The sequence below is a fragment of the Podarcis bocagei genome (genome assembly GCF_964188305.1).
Source record: "Podarcis bocagei genome assembly, chromosome: 2".
Classification (NCBI taxonomy): domain Eukaryota; kingdom Metazoa; phylum Chordata; class Lepidosauria; order Squamata; family Lacertidae; genus Podarcis; species Podarcis bocagei.
The window spans coordinates 46290592-46309162 of record NC_138126.1 but is presented as its reverse complement, the minus strand read 5'-3'; the positions used below and the strand labels follow the sequence as shown (position 1 = coordinate 46309162).

The following is an 18571-nucleotide window of genomic DNA, read 5'->3' as shown; positions in this document are numbered from 1 at the left end:
CACAGAGTTGGAAGGGACCCGAAGGGTGATCTAGTCCAACCCCCTTCAATGCAGGAATTTTTGACCAATGTGGAGGTCGAACCCACAACCCTGTGATTAAAAGTCTCATGCTCTGCTATGGACTCGGTAGGTGGTTGCCCTTAGGCAAGTCACTCTCTCCCCCCCCCCCCAAATAAAAGATATTTATTAAAGTTTTTTTTAACAATGAAAAAAATTAAAAGAAACAAAATACAACATAAAAACAGTTAAAAAACAAATAATTTTCCATACCATATCTTCCTTACGCTTATTTCCCCAGACCTCCTCATACCTCCCTTCTTTGTATTCCACTTCAATTTGTTAGTTCAGCAAATCCTTACCATTAAGCTTTTACCCATTTATAAACCTTTTTTTTTCGTATCTCCTAAAGCATTACAGCTGGAAACCCCTTAGTTTCTATCTAACATCCTTCTAACATTCATTAATTTTACAATATTTCTTTAAATAGTCCTTAAATTTCTTCCAGTCTTCTTTCACCGACTCTTCTCCCTGGTCTCGGATTCTGCCAGTCATCTCAGCCAGTCCCATGTAGTCGATCACCTTCATCTGCCATTCTTCCAGAGTGGGTAAATCTTGTGTCTTCCAATACTTTGCAATGAGTATTCTTGCTGCTGTTGTTGCATACATAAAAAAAGTTCTGTCCTTCTTTGGCACCAATTGGCCGACAATGCCCAGGAGAAAGGCCTCTGGTTTCTTCAGGAAGGTATATTTAAATACCTTTTTCAGTTCATTATATATCATTTCCCAGAAAGCCTTAATCTTTGGGCACGTCCACCAAAGGTGAAAGAATGTACCTTCTGTTTCTTTACATTTCCAACATTTGTTATCGGGCAAATGATAGATTTTTACAAGCTTGACTGGGGTCATGTACCACCTGTATATCATTTTCATAATATTCTCTCTTAAGGCATTACATGCCGTAAACTTCATACCTGTGGTCCATAACTGTTCCCAGTCAGCAAACATAATATTATGTCCAACATCTTGTGCCCATTTAATCATAGCAGATTTCACCGTTTCATCCTGAGTATTCCATTTCAACAGCAAGTTATACATTCTTGACAGATTCTTAGTTTTGGGTTCTAACAGTTCTGTTTCTAATTTTGACTTTTCCACCTGGAAGCCGGCAAGTCACTCTCTTTTGCCTCCACTCCCCGGGTGAATACAGCAGTGGTAATACTGGTCTACCTTGCAGATTTGTTGTAAAGATTAATAAAGCATATGTTTGTAAAGCACTTTGAACATTCAAAAAGAGCCGTATCAATGCTTATTGTCGTTAAACAATGCCAGGGTTGGAAATCCTAGTTTGGCATCCTTGAGTGTATCCTGACTTCTGTGCACAATTTAGGCAGGGTCAAGTGAGCAAGCAGCTTTCTCCTCCCCATCCTTAGGTGAATTATTGAGATGCAAATCCGTAGGACTTAACAGGCACATCTTGTTATTGCTCATTACTTGTGAAGCGCTGTCAGCATGCACATTTTCTTACCTTTTGACACACACCTTCAAATATGGAAAGTAGTAATCTGGCACAAGGCACAATATTAAACCCTGTCTTAACCATCTGATAATACTGTTTGGACTGGAGAGCACTTTACGGAAGTGGCCATGCTTAAGTATTGCCTCACCATTGTCTGACTTATTCAGACTGAGAATAGCAAATGTCAGGCTTGATTAATTCTGTTATGTGCTCTTCTTTGGTAGCCAAGGAGTTCCTGGATGCTTTTACTAACTGCGTAGAGTTGCTGATGGGTCATAGAGAACTCCACCCTGCACCTACCACAGATCGTAACTTGGCTGCTGTTTACATCATCACTTTACACTTTGATTAACTTGATTTGAGTCAAAACCCTCTGGTCTTGTTGACTCTGTCTTTAAATTTTCTTCAGCTTATGAGTCACTTCTTCAAAGTGTAAACAGCAAGTGCCGTTCAGGAGCTGCTGTCTCAGGATAACTCATAGTGTAACCCGGCTCTTAGAGGTCTATAGTTGACTCATTAAAATAGTGTATCCCACTGGTTTTTCCAAGATTGTACTAGTGTAAAGGGCTCACCGAATTGCCCTCTGTGTGTCTCTTGTTCCGTGGAAAAGTTGGAGCTATCTCTCAGCCTTATGCTCAGTTCACATAAACACAGCTGTTTTTACAAAAAGTGTGATAGGAAATTGATTTACTCTCTCTCCAGTTCTAGTGTTACCACCCACTTGCCATTACTCATGGTGAATTACTAGAACGAGACCCTCATTCCTTCCCTTACATATATACATTGAAGGTGTTTCCCTTTTTTGTCACCTTCTGCCAGACACCATCTTTTATGCGTGTCATTTGCCGTGTTTGGATAAGCCGGAGACACAGAATTTTCTCTGCTGCGAGCAGCAGCTCCTGCTTTTCAGAAACCAAATGGCAGCATGAGTAGAAGAAGCACGAATTATGGAGGCTGTTTCCTTGGCATTGCTAAGCTTCTGTTGCATCCCTTTCCATTCAGTTTCTCGTCCTCTCGACCATCTGCAGCTCTGGCACAAGTGGCCTAGTGCATTAAAGGGCTTTTTATTTCCTCTGAATGAATAATGCTAACTGGTATTTATGACAGCACTTCAACATTTCAGAGTGTTGTGCGGAACTTCACTAACAAGGCCACACAATAAAAAATGTTCCTTTGAGGTTAGTGGACAAGTCTGGCTCTTTTTCTCTCAGAAGAGAAGAAATCTGTACAGGAAAGGGGATGAACTGGTTTGTGCCAAGCGACATAGCAAAGCAGTGGTAGGTGTTTCATCCTGTGGCCTCACCTGGAGGGAGGGTATCAGTATTGACCCAGAGGTGGTCAATCCACTGTGACTTGACTGTTCATTCTCACATCTGAACTGCTGGCAGCACATTAAGAAATATCCTCCCTGCTACATTTCCTCTTTTATTCTGTGCTGGATATTACCCAGCCCTCTGTCTTTCCCAGCAAAGAGCCGCCTAGCAACAGGAGCCTTACTGATCAGAGCTTGGAAAACTAGCAGCTCTTTTGCCACCTTCCTTGTTGTGCCCTCGTTCTGCGCATGTTGTGTTGGCTTGGAGAACCGCCACAAAATGCATTGCCTGCTTTATTTTATTACAAAGGCTGCGTTATTTTGTATGTGTACGTGTCAGCCAGTGGAATTAAAGGCTAGGGACTTAGATCTAGACGCACACCGCACACTTGCACACATTCCACTGTTTAGCAAACTCTTCACATCAGTGATCATCCACAAAAGGAGATGCGTGTAAATAAAAGGCCAGTGCTCCACACCTTTTACTTCACTCCCTGTCCTTTTCTCGCTGCTCAGAGAGCCATGACGCAGACTAGGTTTAGAGAAGACAACTTGTTAATCCCCTCCCCGCTACAGGGAATAAAATGGCATTTCATTCCAAGCTCTATTAATGCGCTCGCTCCTGGGATAAAGCGAGACTCCCAAAAGGCAGTGGCCAATTTTTTCCTCCTTCTGCATCGTCTTTGTCTTCTTTTGAGTGTTACATTTAGATTAGTGTCTGAGGATTAAATGTTTTTACAGTCTCTGAATCTGTTAAGGGGTGGCAGGGCGGGAATGAAGGGAAAATCAGTGAAGATGCTGAGGCTTAGTGCAGGTGTTCCTGATGTATCCTCTAAAGGCTGGTTTTAAACTTTCTTTTGTGAAATTTGACACTATTGTCATTATTATTATTATTATTATTATTATTATTATTATTAATGGTAGCACCAAGAAGGAGTGTGGTGTTGGGATATGACACTTTCTCTAAAGCTTAAACCTACACAAGCATGATGGTGTTCGGAGGATTAGAAAGTTGTTAAAAGATAACTTTCCTGGGAGACCTGACTCCTTTTTATGAGCTTCTGAAGCTGTTTACCAAGAGCTCTGTTGTTTGCACGCCTGGCTGAGGGTGTTACTCACTCTGTGCACTTTTTATCAATGTTCATTTAAAGAATGCCCTTTATCTTATTGTCCCACTAGAGATCAGCCTTGAATCCAAGGCAGCGTTCCAGTGAATAGGCTGCCAGAGAGATTTACTCCATATGGGACCCCATATCTCTGAGTTCCATTTAATGATTGTAGGATCCTTAAACTTAATAGGCGTGAGTATTTAAAATTATTATGTTGGAGAAACTGGCATGTGGTATGTATCCCCATGGGCTTTTTACAGAAAGGAAAATTGCACAGATTTTTAACACACAGGCATAAGGTAAAAGGCTCCTTGATAGGTTATGAAGCTGAAAAAGTGAATTATGGCTGATTTCTACTACTGAAAAAAGTACCCTTGTGTACTACTAACCCTGCCGTGGATGGTTGAAAGAGAGAGAGAGTAGAAGAAGAATTTTGTTCTTTGGGATCTGAGAGTATCCAAAAATGTCACTTATGAAAAAATTGCTTGGATGTATGTAAAAAGAGATTTCTTTTCCATCTGTCTCATGAAGCCTCAAATATTATGGCCTTCATTGCTCCAGGAAAATAGCTCCTACTGGAGGTTACTTACAAGAAATGTAAAATGGATTCTTCTCATAGTGTATTTTGAGGAGGTGAGCAGTATTCTGATACACAATACATGGCACTGGCAAGAGGAGGTAGAGGAGGTAGTTGATAAAATCATATTTTTAGACTAACTAGTGGATTGATTTTTTTTTAAGTAACATGAACTGGACATTGATGTTTGACATGTGCCAGCAAATTGGCTTTTTCCAGTGCATGTTTTTATTCAGACAAACCTAGGAGTATCAATGCTGCCTTTTTATTTGATTTCGTAGAGACATTTGTAGGTTTTATTTCTGTTACGTTATATCCTTTTCTATTACGTTGTTTACAACTCTGAAACTTTATGTATTAGTGATCTATATAAAAATTATCTTAAACAATCAAACAAAAAATTGGAAATTAATTTGATGGTTGCCACCATCCTGCAGCTGGAATGTCACAACTGAAAAGGAGCCTCAAGAAGTAGAGAAGCCTAAGAGTCTTAAAAGAAAAGAAAAAAACACCACCACCTCAGTAGCATTAACCAAAGTGTGCCTTGGGAAAGTGTCTTGTTAATAAGCCTACATGAGTTTCTCTACAGCCAAAAAGGCAAAACCCTTGTCTTCTGGGAGGAGTGGAGCTTACTGCATTTCTGTGTTGGGTGCAGACAAAGGGGCTTCCTCCCTCCTCTGCCAGCCTCCTTGCTCTCTGTGCTGGGCAGAGAGGCGGGGGGGGGGGTGTCAAATATTCTGCCCCTCCTCTGCTAACCTGCTTACTTGCCTGCAGGCAGTTCCTTCTTGCCTGTGACTGCCAGGTGAGTTCTTAAATACTAGGCTGGATGAACATCATGTATCCAACAAGACTGTAAGGGGAGTGATATATCTGGGAAATGTCTGATAGGGAAATAAGACTTCAGTTCACAAAGAGAAAAATATCTGCCTGTGCATACTTCAGGAAAATCAGGCTTTTCCCCAATGATATTTTATACCTTGGAAATACATACTTTGGCCACAATACGTGACCAAACTTTGAAACACAGCTAAATCCATAATACTTGGTTTATGAGCTTTACTTTTATACTTAAGTAATGGCCATTTAGGAATGAAGTAGCTCTTCCTAGTCCAACCCAACCAAGGGTTATTATAGAAGGCCACAACAGGAAACAAAACACTGAAAAGGGGGGCTACTATTGCACCACCAAGAACATATTTCTGTTTGAAATGCTCAAAAACAAAGAGTATTTTTGCACCTTAGATGTGATAGATAACAATTTTGGGGATAATGAGGTGGACTAGCGTGGTGTTTTCCAGTCACAGATGGACTACATTGAACCAGTCCCCAAGGCAGCAAAGCAATTGGATGATTTACATGTTTTATTGCTTACCTATTTTCACACTTCAGCCTCAGTCCTCAAAACATTGCAAGCCATATTAAAACAAAGTATGCAGTTGTGCAGCACTTCAAGCACTGCAGTCTCTATATTTGGCTTCAGCGTCCCTTGAGCCTTGCAGAACTAAAGTGCTTCTCAAACACCCAGCCCATGCCGCAATAGGAATAAGTCTCTCCCCTAACGTTGCATGTTGGGATACAAATGCATGAGTGAGTACTTTGGAATCTGCACATTTTTAGGCGTGCAAGTGCCTAAACATAACCCAGTCACTCTTCTGGGGAATGCTTCTCCATCCATACACAGGCATTGCCCCAGTGAAGTATTTCTAGAAAGCATGCTCCTGCTAAACTGCTGTAATTTCTGCCTGTGCTACATGCCCTAACACCTGCTACTATTCTGAATACCATCAAATAACACCTGCACCCTGTGTTTATACCATTGATGTCATTTGAGTTGAAGGTTGCAGCTGTAGATTACAAGTGACAAAGAGGGTGCATTGTACAAACAGGTCACTCTTATGGCGTCTGATGAAGGCCACCGTGAACATGGCTTGGTAGATGTTCTGAGTTAGAGATAGACACTGTGTAAAGTAAATATATTTTGCACTGAAAAAAGGCATCGAAAATTGTGAAAACCACTAAGGAGAAGTGGAAGTTTACTGTGGCTCATGTAAACTAAAAAATAAATAAATCAGACCCCACCCTGGTCCCTGTAGAATGTACAGGATTGGAAGTTTTGCAACAGAAAAGTGTTTATGTTGGGAATTCTTCCTTTCAGGACTGTTTAGTAAGCTGTGTTTTAAAACCGCCCTTGTATGCTAGCCCTTCGCTTTCTTGCACAGCTTTCTTCCCCCAGTGGATGTATTTTACAGATGGGGTGTAGTTGTGGTGATGCTGAAGGTTGATGTTGAAGCTGGAATCATCGTGGGAATGCTTTCCAAAAGGAATGGCAAAATTAAAGATGTCAAAAGCAATAAGGCCTGAGAAACCTCTTGTTACCAGGGAATTAATGGACTGTTGGTTAATTAGCAGCCCAAGGCAAAGCTGAGGTAACGTTCTTAACAATTTGGTCATTAATTCAGCAATAACTGGTTTCAAGGGCATTGTTTGCTGTTTTGAACAGTAATGGTATTTATGCTTTTCAATTATACCCTCTGTTTGCATGGGTACAGCTTCTGTTACGGAGGGTGATTCCCCCCCCCCCCCGCAAGGGGCAGGGTTAAAGCGGATGGAAGATCAAAGGTAAGTCATGAGGCTTTTAACAGAGAAATTTTGCTAGAAAAATTATGACTTCCTGGACAGTATCCCTGAAGATTTCCTTGTCAAGATGACATGACTTTCTTGAGTAGCTATCCCTATGGAACTGTGCAGGTGCTGTGTAATTGGCTGAATTAGAACCTAATCTTTTCTTCTTGAAGAAAATAGTATCTTGGTTCTGTGATCGACTATTTCTTTCGGTCAACAAATAAAGCCTTTCAGGCTAGCCAACAAGTATATAATCAGAAGTACCAATTATTCATTTTGGGGGAACCAGCTCAGATTTAGCACTGCTATTTCCCACTCCCTCTGCCACAAAAAAAATCTAAATGTCATTAGTAAGCTTCTAGGAGTGTTGGCAAGTAAGATCTGGGATTCTGGCAGCCTACTGCTAGGTAAAATAATGTGTGATATATAGTTTTTGAAAGCTCTTGATTCCCCACCCCAAATGGTAATCTTCAGTCTGATCTCAGCATGCCAAGACTTGCTGGATGTAGTGCATTTGGATTAGTCTTCTGTGTTCATCTCTTGAGCCCTGCGCTGACTTGTGAAAATGCTATTTATTTTGTGGAGAATACTCGTGCTCTAGATCCTGGTCTAGACTGGCAAAACTGAAACGTGAGAGGCGTTTCTAAAAGTCCAGAAGTGTAACCCACTGTGATATTACATAGTTTCTTTTCCCGTTGAAAGAGTTATCTTTCTGTATGGGCTGGGGCTGGTTGCCAAAGTCAGTGACAAAAGGAGAAAAATCCTTGGACTTACCTGGGTGCAGGTACCGTTTGTTAAATTAAACAATTACATTCTAAGTCTGTTTTTAAATGTATATTTTCTCTCTTTGAATATGTTTTCATTCCTCTCCTTCCCAAACCGATGGCCCTTTTTCAATGCCAGCTTCCTTTTGAGAGGAGAGTGTTGGAGGAGGCTAAATCGAAACAAGTACACAGCAGGCAGTACTAGCAGCCTGCAATCCCAAAATACAGTTTTGCCAGCCTGATACCTCTTCCCTAGAACTTTGCTGAATGGTCGGGAGTAAAGATTTTTTGTGGGGGGGGGATAGGGGTTTCTGAGGAGAAGCTAAAAATGTTAGACTACCAACTGTCTGTCTCCAGAGACAATGGAAGAGTGTGCCTTCGGGGGTAAAGTCAAACCATTGGAGAAATACACCACCTGGGGTGGCTGTAAAAACCAATACAGTGGTTCCCCGCAAGACGGAAAACTCGCTAGACGAAAGGGTTTTCCGTTTTTGAGCTGCTTCGCAAGACGAATTTCCCTATGGGCTTGCTTCACAAGACGAAAACGTCTTGCAAGTTTGTTTCCTTTTTCTTAACACCGTTAATACAGTTGCGACTTGACTTCGAGGAGCAACTCATAGAACGCGGTGTGGTAGCCTTTTTTGAGGTTTTTGGTGATTTTTGAAGCTTTTCCAAAACTTTTCCGACACCGTGCTTCGCAAGACGAAAAATTCACTAGACGAAAAAACTCGCGGAACGAATTAATTTCGTCTTGCGAGGCACCACTGTACGCAAGAGGCATATTTTAGTTACGTCTGGGGCAGATGAAATCATCCAGCTTAGCTGCTACAGATGCACCATGAGGTTCTTCTTTCAGTGGTCATTCTTCCTCTGCTCACTGCTGTGCATGAATCACTTGACTGTCTTGTCTCCAGGTGCTGCGGTCGTCTGCCAGGGATTCCCATGCAGTAGGGATCACTGTTGCCAGCCTACACGTCAAGTTTGCAGGCATCTTTGTAACACAGAGTTGGTACACCAACAGGCCCGGTGCTCCCTATAAAACACGTCCTTGGGGATCCTGCCATCTTCCATTCTGTGTACATGACCAAGCCAGAGTAGACATCGCTGAGATAGAAGTGTGAACTTGCTGGGAAAGTGGGCTTGGGAGAGCACATTTTTGTTTGAGACTCTGCCCTGCCATGTGATGCCCAGAATCTTCCTGACGCAGCACATGTGGAAGTTGTCCCTCCTCATGGGTGTAAGTTGCCCACAAATACATAGGTTCCCTTCCAAGGCAGTGCAGCAGATGCTCTTGTTTTATCATGCTATGCTGGTAGGAAATGAAACTACCAGCACAGTGCAACAATACAAGCGTGCTAGTTCAGCTAAGGGCTAGTTCATTTAACAGAAGCAAGCTTCTGTAGAACTTTAATTTACCAGATCAGGAACCACAACTTAAGCAGGATCCACACTGAAATGTGCAGATCCTACAGATGCAGACCATCAACATGGTGTTGCATGTATATCCCAGTGGCCATCCCTCTTCTGGAGAGGAGTGTCCAGATACACCTGAAAACCATGCAGCGAAGAGGGCATCCACCCTTAAGTATGCATTTTGAATTGTTTAATGTATCTTGCTGAGGTGAGGAGGTGGTCTATGCTTTGCCAGTGGCATTTATAGGACTAATGTTCAGTTTCGTCCACAGTGACTTCAGGGCTTTTTTCCAGCCAGAACTCACTGGTACTCAGTTCTGCCATTGCCATTATAAGAGAACACGGTGAGCATCTTTTTTTCTAGAAAAATAGCACTGATGTGACTGCTCACTCCATTCCTCCTTACAAACATGTGCATCATGTTCCTATTTAGTACTCTGTCCAAAAGATGTGGTGTTGTTCCCTTTAGTTTGTGGCTTGTTAACTTGATGCATCATCCAGTGTACCTCAGCCTCTGTCATGTGTGCCTTCCCAGACACAAGTGCCAAAGTAGGCTATTGGCAATGAAAGCTTAAGCCAAACAGTTAGTCTTCAGGATGTCTCTGCCATTTGTCTCCTTGCTTGCTATATTGTTTTTCTTCTCTGCTTTGTGGAATTTTAGCCAACTTCCTTCTGTGATTCAGACTGTTCTCTCAAACAACAAGTTTCTGACTCACTCCTATTTGACTTCCAACGTAGTTTGAGTCCATATTGTTGCTAACTTTAGGTCTCTCATCTTTGCTAGTCAGCCTTAGGAACTTACTGTTTTTGGCTTAAATAATATGTGATGCTTGTAGACCTGTAGAGAGATTCTGTTAATGCTGTTATGGCATAAAAATAAATAAGCTTCAGTTTTCTTTTCCTCTTAAGAATATAAGAATGTAGGAACCCTGCCAGTTTTGAACTGCTGCGTGAATGTCTACAGATAGGAATTTTAATTCTGTGTCAAAATGAAAATAAAGACTTTCTTGTAGCATTCAGCTTTGCTTTTATACCAACAGTGATTGCTAATGGACTCTTTTTGCCCAGTTGGGAGACTCTTGGGAAGAAGGGTGCTGACACGCTTCTATCTTTAACTTTGCATAATGAGGAACAAAAGGTTCGTCTGCTCTATAGGCTTTGTCAAGTATTATGACAAGGTCCATTGCAGTCTCTACATTAAATTAGTGCTGAATCAAGAAGAGCTGTGAATCAAGTTTCTCTTTGAGGCTTTCTTTTTGCAACAGCTGCTGAATTTTTTACATCCCCATTTACACTTAGTTTCCAGGTGATGCAGTCTCTTGGGAAGATATGAAAAGAGCGCATTTCTAAACAGAGTTTACCTGCAGAGTTCTCTCTACCACGGAACATCAAAGTGTCTCTGAGATGCTATATACTATGCAATGTTCTTCAACCTTGGGTCCCCCGATGTTTTTGGACTACAAGCCCACCATGTAAGTTAGCTTAGCCAATGGTCAGGAATGATGGGAGTTGTGGTTCAATAACATGTGGGGACCCGAGCTGAGAAACACTAGCATAGAGCATTCACTGTTTTGCTGTCAGAATTGCCAGTGATTAGCAGTTCATGGAAACAGTTTGTATTGTCTTCTATCTTGTCTTGCATCCAGCTAAATATTTTATGAGCCTTGTTTATAGGGCTTCACCTGCAACCTGATTTCAGTATTAGACTCAGCCCTAGAACACTTATGTAGTCATAATGAAAGAAAGCCCCCTCATCTTTTTTTACCACTTAAGGCAGCATCACACTGATAACACTTCTGCCATGTGCTGGGAAACAGTTTGCCAGCTTCACTTGTCGTATGCAACAAATGCATATGTCTATTTTGTCACGTGTGTGTGGCAGAATTTGACCAATAATCACACTAGTTTCACCAAATGACAAACTAGACTCATTGGCATTTGTCATGCATTCACAGTTGACACTTTTTTTCCTACCTCAAAAAGGTATTGTGTAAGAAACGCTATGGACCAGCAGGGGACCAGTGACTGAACAAAGGGATGGGGATAGAGAGAAGGTTGCCACCTTCCCCAACATTGCCTAGTTGGAAATACCAGAAAGCTTCCATCTAAATGCACTCAAATGGTGAAGGAGACTTTTCTCAGTTGATTGTTCCCACAGACTTCCAAAGGCGTCACCCCTATCTTGTGCACGATCTCATTACTTAATACATAATTTGTTAACGAAAACCTGGTTTTTCGTTCATGGGGTTTCCTTGTTCCTGCATATGATGTCCTTAGTTGTCCTTCACTCTGAGTGTTTATATCTTAGTACCGAATCAAGGAATTGAATGACTGGGCCCCTGAAAATCCATTAACCTTTAGGTCCCTCAGTTGATTATTTTGCTTTACTTGAAGAACACCGTGAAGCCCTTGTCCAGTTTCGAAGCCCAGTGTCTCCCAAGGGACATCTAGACCTACATTCTAGAGCTGGCACCTACATATTTTGAAATTCATACACAACTTCTGACATCTTTTCTGAACAACAAAAATGCCTTTGAAAAAATATTGGCTTTGGAAACAGTTCAGAAAACAGGCACTGATTTATTGATCATTTGTAACTGGCTACTTCTCTCCTCACCCATATGTATGAACAACACTTGCTGCAGTTCCTGCTGTGCTGAAAGACTGTGAGATGTGGCTGCTTTTGCCATGAGGTATTAGGGTACAATGCTTTCCTTTCAGAGCCCTGCTTAACTGCTGCACATGCAGTTCTAGTTTATGATTAGTCATGCTGCAAGTAGAAAAAAAAAGTAAGTGACACTACATATGAAAACCAAGTTTCCAGCCTCTTTTCTTACGAGTGCAAGTTATGGTATTCAGGTCAATGGAGATTGAGCTCCATTTATCAGGTATACAGTTAGTGCAGTTTACAGAAGGGAGAGCTGTGACTGTGTGGCAAGAGTATGTATAACAAGGGCATGCACTAAGGCACGGGTGTCAAACACAAGGCCCGCGGGCCGAATCCGGCCCGCCAGACCTCGTCATGTGGCCCGTGTAGCCGCCGCCAGCCGCCAGTCTAGGGATTTGTTGTCTCGGCAGTTTCATGCGAAGCCGCCGCTTTTATCTCGCAATATTTGGAAAGCGCGCGGATTCCCCCCTCCCCCACCCACTCCGCCGGAAGTGCCGCGAGGCATTCGAAACCCGGTGCGAGTCGGAAGCGGCGGTGCGATGCCCGTGGAGGAGAACGGCGGAGCCTCGTCCGGGAGCAGCGCAGGTCGGGAGCCGCCAAGAGAGGCTGGGCTGCCTCCTCAGGGTCCGGGGGGAGGGTGTTTATTGTGGGCTAAGGGGTCTCCTGAGCATGTGCAGAGCGCTCTCCGCCTCGCCCGCCCCCCAGCAGAAAGCCCACGAAGAAAAGCCCAGCAGCAGCGCCCTTCTTTTTATCGCTTATTGTGCAGGCGAGGCTGCCTCCCCCGATATAGAGATAGATATGAGAGAGGAGGAAGTCAGAGAGGTGGAAAAAATATGGGGCTGGTGTCGGTGGGATTATAACCTCCCTCACGAGGATAAGTCAGAATTTAGCAAAGTAGGGTGCAGCTTTCCTCCCCCCTCCAAAAAACAAACAAACATAAAAGTTTGTAGCACTGATCCTGAAGCCAAGGTACAATTTTAGCACGCTGCTATTATTTTCCACCTCAGTTCGCTTTGTAGCTGGTGACCGGTATCCATTACTTGTTGTTTGTATTCTTGATGAATGCTATATTATAAAAAGACGACAACAGGGGGACAACGGAAGAATTCGGGAAATAGATGGTGGCAAAGGGGTTGGAGGTCTTTTAAGATAGAGCTTTCAGGAGCTAGAACCAACAAGTACCGTGTTGTGTGTGTGTAACACATAACAAGAAGCAACAAGTACTGTGTTTTATATATGGGTTATTTTGTGCTAGTTCTTAAGGCAGGCATATCCAAAGTCTGCTTTGGGGCCCAATTCAGCCCTCCGGCTGGTTTTATCAGGCCCCTGTGGCAGTTCATTCATTTATTGCTGTCAAATCCTTTAAAAAGGTCAATAAACCTTGGGGGGACATCCCCCCAAAAGCTCTTCAATCCTAAACAAAAGCTCAACTTTGGTCGGCCCTCATGCATGTTCACTTCCATCAAATCTGGCCCTCTTTGAAAAATGTTTGGGCACCCCTGCACTAAGGCATTATTAAATCCCTGGGGCCTGTGTAAGACTCCCTTTTGCATACCACAGAGCATAACCTCACAGTGATGAGCAATCCCACCCATAATGTTTGCCACCCCATGGCCTGTGCCCATCACAGGAGTTCCCTTCCTTGGAGATGTGTCAAAACGCTGTATCCTTCAGCCACAATTAACAGCACTTCTGTAGGCTGTCCTCTACGAATCTAAATTAAAAAAAGCCCTTGCTAAGTGTTCTTTCAGTCTAGCCCTCCTTTGTGCTGAACACCCTTGGGCTTTTATTCCTGATGGAGCTGGCACTTCTCTCCTCCCCCTCCCCACCCTGTCTCCTATGCCCAAATCCAAGATTTCTTTTCCATAGCAGGCAGCCAGCCAAGCACAATTGGCAGAATTTCTGGCAAGCAACTGTTGCTCTGTCTTGTGGCTGCATCTTGGCTCCTCTTCTTGTAAAACGTGGTTGCCACAAATTAGTTTTAGCCAGAAATTGCAAATACAGGCTGCCTCTGTGTATGTTGGGATGAAGCGACATGTTCTTGATTGATAGAACCATCTGACTAGCACTTCCAAATATGCAGTAGTTGGGAATTGATTGTGAAGATTCTTGCTTTCACTTCCAAGGTGCTTTGTGCTACCTCCCCGCATTTTAAATCTATGCAGCAAGACAAATCATCTGAGAAAAATGAATGCAGCCCTTTGCTAGACTCGCCATTACCTGTCCCCACTAAGCATTCAGGAGAGGGTTAAAAAAGAAAGAAAGAAAACTACATTGGCCCTGACTAAGATGAATGTCTAATTCACTCCCACCGTCCTTACTGCTGCCAGTAATAAAAAGCTTGCTTCACATATTCACCCCACTGCAGACGTTTCTCTTAAATTAAATATCAGGAGGACATATAATAGCATGATTCCACACCAAGCCAATATTATCAGATTGATGTCAGCAGTGATAATAGAAGAAGGATAAGTTGATGAGATTTCGTTTATTAAATAAAGGGAATGCGTGGAGAGAGGGAGGGAGGATTTCAGGATTTGGTAACTCGGTGTATCAAAATGGAGTGAGACCACTTTTTTGCTCTGTGCTTATCTCAAGGGGTGGCTGACAGTAAGAAACCTGTAGATCCATGAAGGCACAACCTCTTCCTTATATTTTGTCACCTTTGCATCCTGCTCTTCTGCCAAGGATATCAATGTAGCATGCATGTGGTTGCCACTTTTTTATTCTTGCAACAGCCGAAAGAGCCAGATTAAGCAGAGAAAAAGTGATTTACCTCAGGTCCCACAGTGAACTTCATTGCTAAATAGGGATTTGAACTATGTAGCTCTAAATCTACATTGTTGTTGTTCTTTACTTATACCCCATCCATCTGACTGGGTTGCCCAAGCCATTCTGAGTGGCCACAGTGGCTCATGATCCTATATTCCTTAAGGGCAATATAAAGCAATTACTAAATGAAGACTTAATATCTGTTTATAGAATAGCATTGAATAAAATAAAAGCAAAATCCTGATTTAGCTGACTTGGTAACAGGAGGAAGGGAAGATTTTACCATTTAGGATCTCAATCTTCCTTTCTGCTTGATAGCAGAGAAGAAACAAAAGCATCACCAGCAGAAACTCAGGTGACCTGCACTTCTACTTCTGAAGCTTTGTAACGAGGATTGGGATGAACAGAATGTGCCTGGTCTGACATGGATGTTTTACTTTTTCATGAGGAAATGCTAAATGGGTGGTCAGTCATTGGGTGGAAGGGAAATCCTGCCAAAAGCCCTTTCCCTTGAGAGCCATGGTGTGTGGGGCAAAAAGGTATTCCATCCAAAACTGATGTTTAGGATGTCAGCATCACTTATGACCAACACATGGATGCTGCTGCCAAGATGGCCTCCAAACAGGCAAGATGGGAGCTTGAGAAAGAGTGGTCTGTTGACAGATCTGAGTTATACAAAATGGAAGGATGTGTATAACTCAACCTTGGCAGGTGTTTTACCGGCTCCTGTTAAAGCACAAAGCAGTATAGCACATCTACACAACTAGCATCAGAATAGATTAGGTGGCTCGTTGGGCAGGATATTGGATTAGGTGGTTCACTGGGCACCTCCCAACTCCGATTTTATTAAAACCACACAATATTTTAGTCAAAAGGAGCTCATGGTCCTTCATTACTACAGTGGTGCCTTGCAAGACGAAATTAATCTGTTCCGCGAGTCTCTCCGTCTAGTGGTTTTTTCGTATTGCGAAGCAACCCTATTAGCGGCTTAGCGCTATTAGCGGTTTAGCGGCTATTAAAGGCTTAGCGGCTATTAAAGGCTTAGTGGATTAGCGGCTAAAAGGCTATTAGCGGCTTAGCGGCTTAGAAAAGGGGGGGGAGCGGAAAAAAATCGGAACACTCGCAAGACGTTTTCGTCTTGCAAAGCAAGCCCATAGGGAAAATCGTCTTGCGAAGCAGCTCAAAAATGGAACACCCTTTCGTCTAGCGGGTTTTCCGTCTTGTGAGGCATTCGTCTTGCGGGGCACCACTGTACATAACAATGACAAGGCCTGTTTGCAACCAAAAGAAAAATGGGTTAGTAGCTTCCATGCCTACGGAGGACAGAATGAAGCCATGTCTGGCAGGTGAATGTTTGCTTGATTTTCTGATGAGTTGCGATCAGAAGGTGGAGGCACTACAGCAGGGGGATGTCAAGCTCAGGAACTGGAACAGTCCTTCATCCTTTTGCCATCACTGCCCTTATTACTGTGAAGTGGCTTAGATGTTGGAATACATTGAATGTAGGAAGACTATGAGTCTCTCTCAACAACCTTAACTGTCATGTTCGATACAGAGTCTGCAAGATTCTACAGGAAACCAGAAAGGACAAACTAGAAACTTGCAAAGCAGAAACTCCCTTCATGACTGCAACAGATGTAAAGCATTACAGATCAAATAGAACTTCCCCATAGATGTCCTACTGCTGCATGTTGCAGTAGTAACCCTTAAGGTTGCAGAAGCACATGATGACTGAAGCAAGCGCTTGCATTCCAGTGCTGCCCTTCTTCCACTGCAACTTCTGCTAGTGCAGCTGAAAGCCCTCTCCTCTCCCTGCAACCCCCTGCACACCCTCAAAATCTCCGCCAGAAGTTTGGAGGACACTCTGGAATAGATATTGAGGGTGCCTTGGAAGAGAAGGGAGAAATCCTGTTGCACAAATGGAACTCAGCGCATGTAGTGTTGGATACAATCCAAAGTCTCTGCCACACAAAAGTCATAGTAAGCTAGGTAAGCTTTAAAGAAGACATTCCAGCTTTTAACTACTGTCTTAAGCATGGGTAGGCAAACTAGGGGCTGGATCCGGCCCAAACGCCTTCTAAATCCGGCCCGTGGACAGTTCGGGAACCAGCGTGTTTTTACATGAGTAGAATGTGTCCTGTATTTAAAATGCATCTCTGGGTTACTTGTGGGACATAGGAATTCGTTCACCCCCCCCCCCCCAAAAAAAAATAGTTCGGCTCACCACATGGTCTGAGGGATGGTGGACCAGCCCCGTGCTGAAAAAGTTTGCTGACTCCTGGTCTTAAGTTTCCAAGCACAAAATGTCAGAGGACTGAATACTCTGGGTGAAAGAGCTCTCAGAAGGAGAGAGGGAGGGTAGGAGAGATAAATTTACTTCTAGTTGAAGCTTATCTCTCGGATAACAGGTGGGTGAAGCCCAGGCTAAGAGCAAAAAAAGAACCATTTGTATCTTACAGATTATCAGGCTAGATCACAAATCAGATGGTTATAGAATAGGGGCAGTATCATTGACCTTGACATTAAACATCACATTCCCAGCTTCTATTGAAGTTATAAAATGTTCTGCTAGATTTTTAAAACAAACTTTCTGAGTTAAAAACCTAATTTTAAGAGTCTTAACTTTCCCAATGAATTGAGGGATTTTGTGGTATTTCCTGACCTAGTTCTGTTTGGTATTGTTTCCAGGGGGCTCATTCGGATGATTAGAACGATATTAAAATTTCAGCGACAGAACAAAATGCCAACCTTATGAGTTTCTGAAGCTCCTTGTTAAGTTCTTTCCTGTTCCAAGGTTCTGGAAGGTATTTCATAGTATTTTATCCCTGTGGAAAAAGATGAGCTCCCTCCAGTTTTGGGGGGCTGCTGCTTAGGGGTGACCTCCCACCCACCTTACAGTTATAAGTTTGTTACTGTTCCTTTCCTAATGATTCCTACAATGGAATTCACATTTTTCGCAGCTGCCACACTCCGGGTTGACGTATTCATCAAGCTATCTACTGTAATCCCAAGGTTTCATTCCTGGTCAGTCACCACCAGCTCAGACCCCATGAGCGTATATGTAAAATTAAGATTTGTTTTGCGCCACCATGTCTCGCTTTACACTTGTTTCCACTGAATTACATTTACCATTTTGCTGCCCATTCACTCAGGGTACGTCTACACCTCAGCTTCTCCTGCTGCTTCCCCCAAGGAAAACCTGCTTTCTACCACTGAATCAGAGCAAACATTCAGCATTAAAGAGTGGGTTTTCCCAGGGAAAGTGGCAGGATCCATGCTTTCTAGGTGCGGGACAAGTGAAGTGTGGACGAGCCGCCAGTTTGGAAAGGTCCTTTGGAGCTCTTTGCAATCTCTTTCTGTGTTAACAACCCTGAATAATCTGGTGTCTACTGCAATCTTGGCTACTTTACTGCTCACCCCTAACTCTAGATAGTTTGTGAATAGGTTTAAAAGCACATGTCCTAATATTGATGCTTGGGTGGGTCCACCTTTTATCCCTCCATTTGAAATACAGTGGTACGTCTGGTTAAGAACTTAATTCGTTCCAGAGGTCCGTTCTTAACCTGAAACTGTTCTTAACCTGAGGTACTACTTTAGCTAATGGGGCCTCCTGCTGCCATTGCACCACCGCCGCACCATTTCTGTTCTCATCCTGAAGTAAAGTTCTTAACCCGAGGTACTACTTCTGGGTTAGTGGAGTCTGTAACCTGAAGCGTTTGTAATCCAAGGTACCACTGTACACTAATATCAACTCGATCACCTCCATCTATATGCTTGTTTACGGTCTCAAAAGAGCTGTAATATGTCAATGAGACAGG

General features: G+C 42.9%; 1 protein-coding gene across 6 annotated transcripts in view; it reads left to right on the top strand.

Moving 5' to 3' along the window:
* Window positions 1–18571, top strand: part of CHCHD6 (coiled-coil-helix-coiled-coil-helix domain containing 6) — a 206149-nt gene that overhangs the window by 121193 nt on the left and 66385 nt on the right. The window lies entirely within an intron of this gene.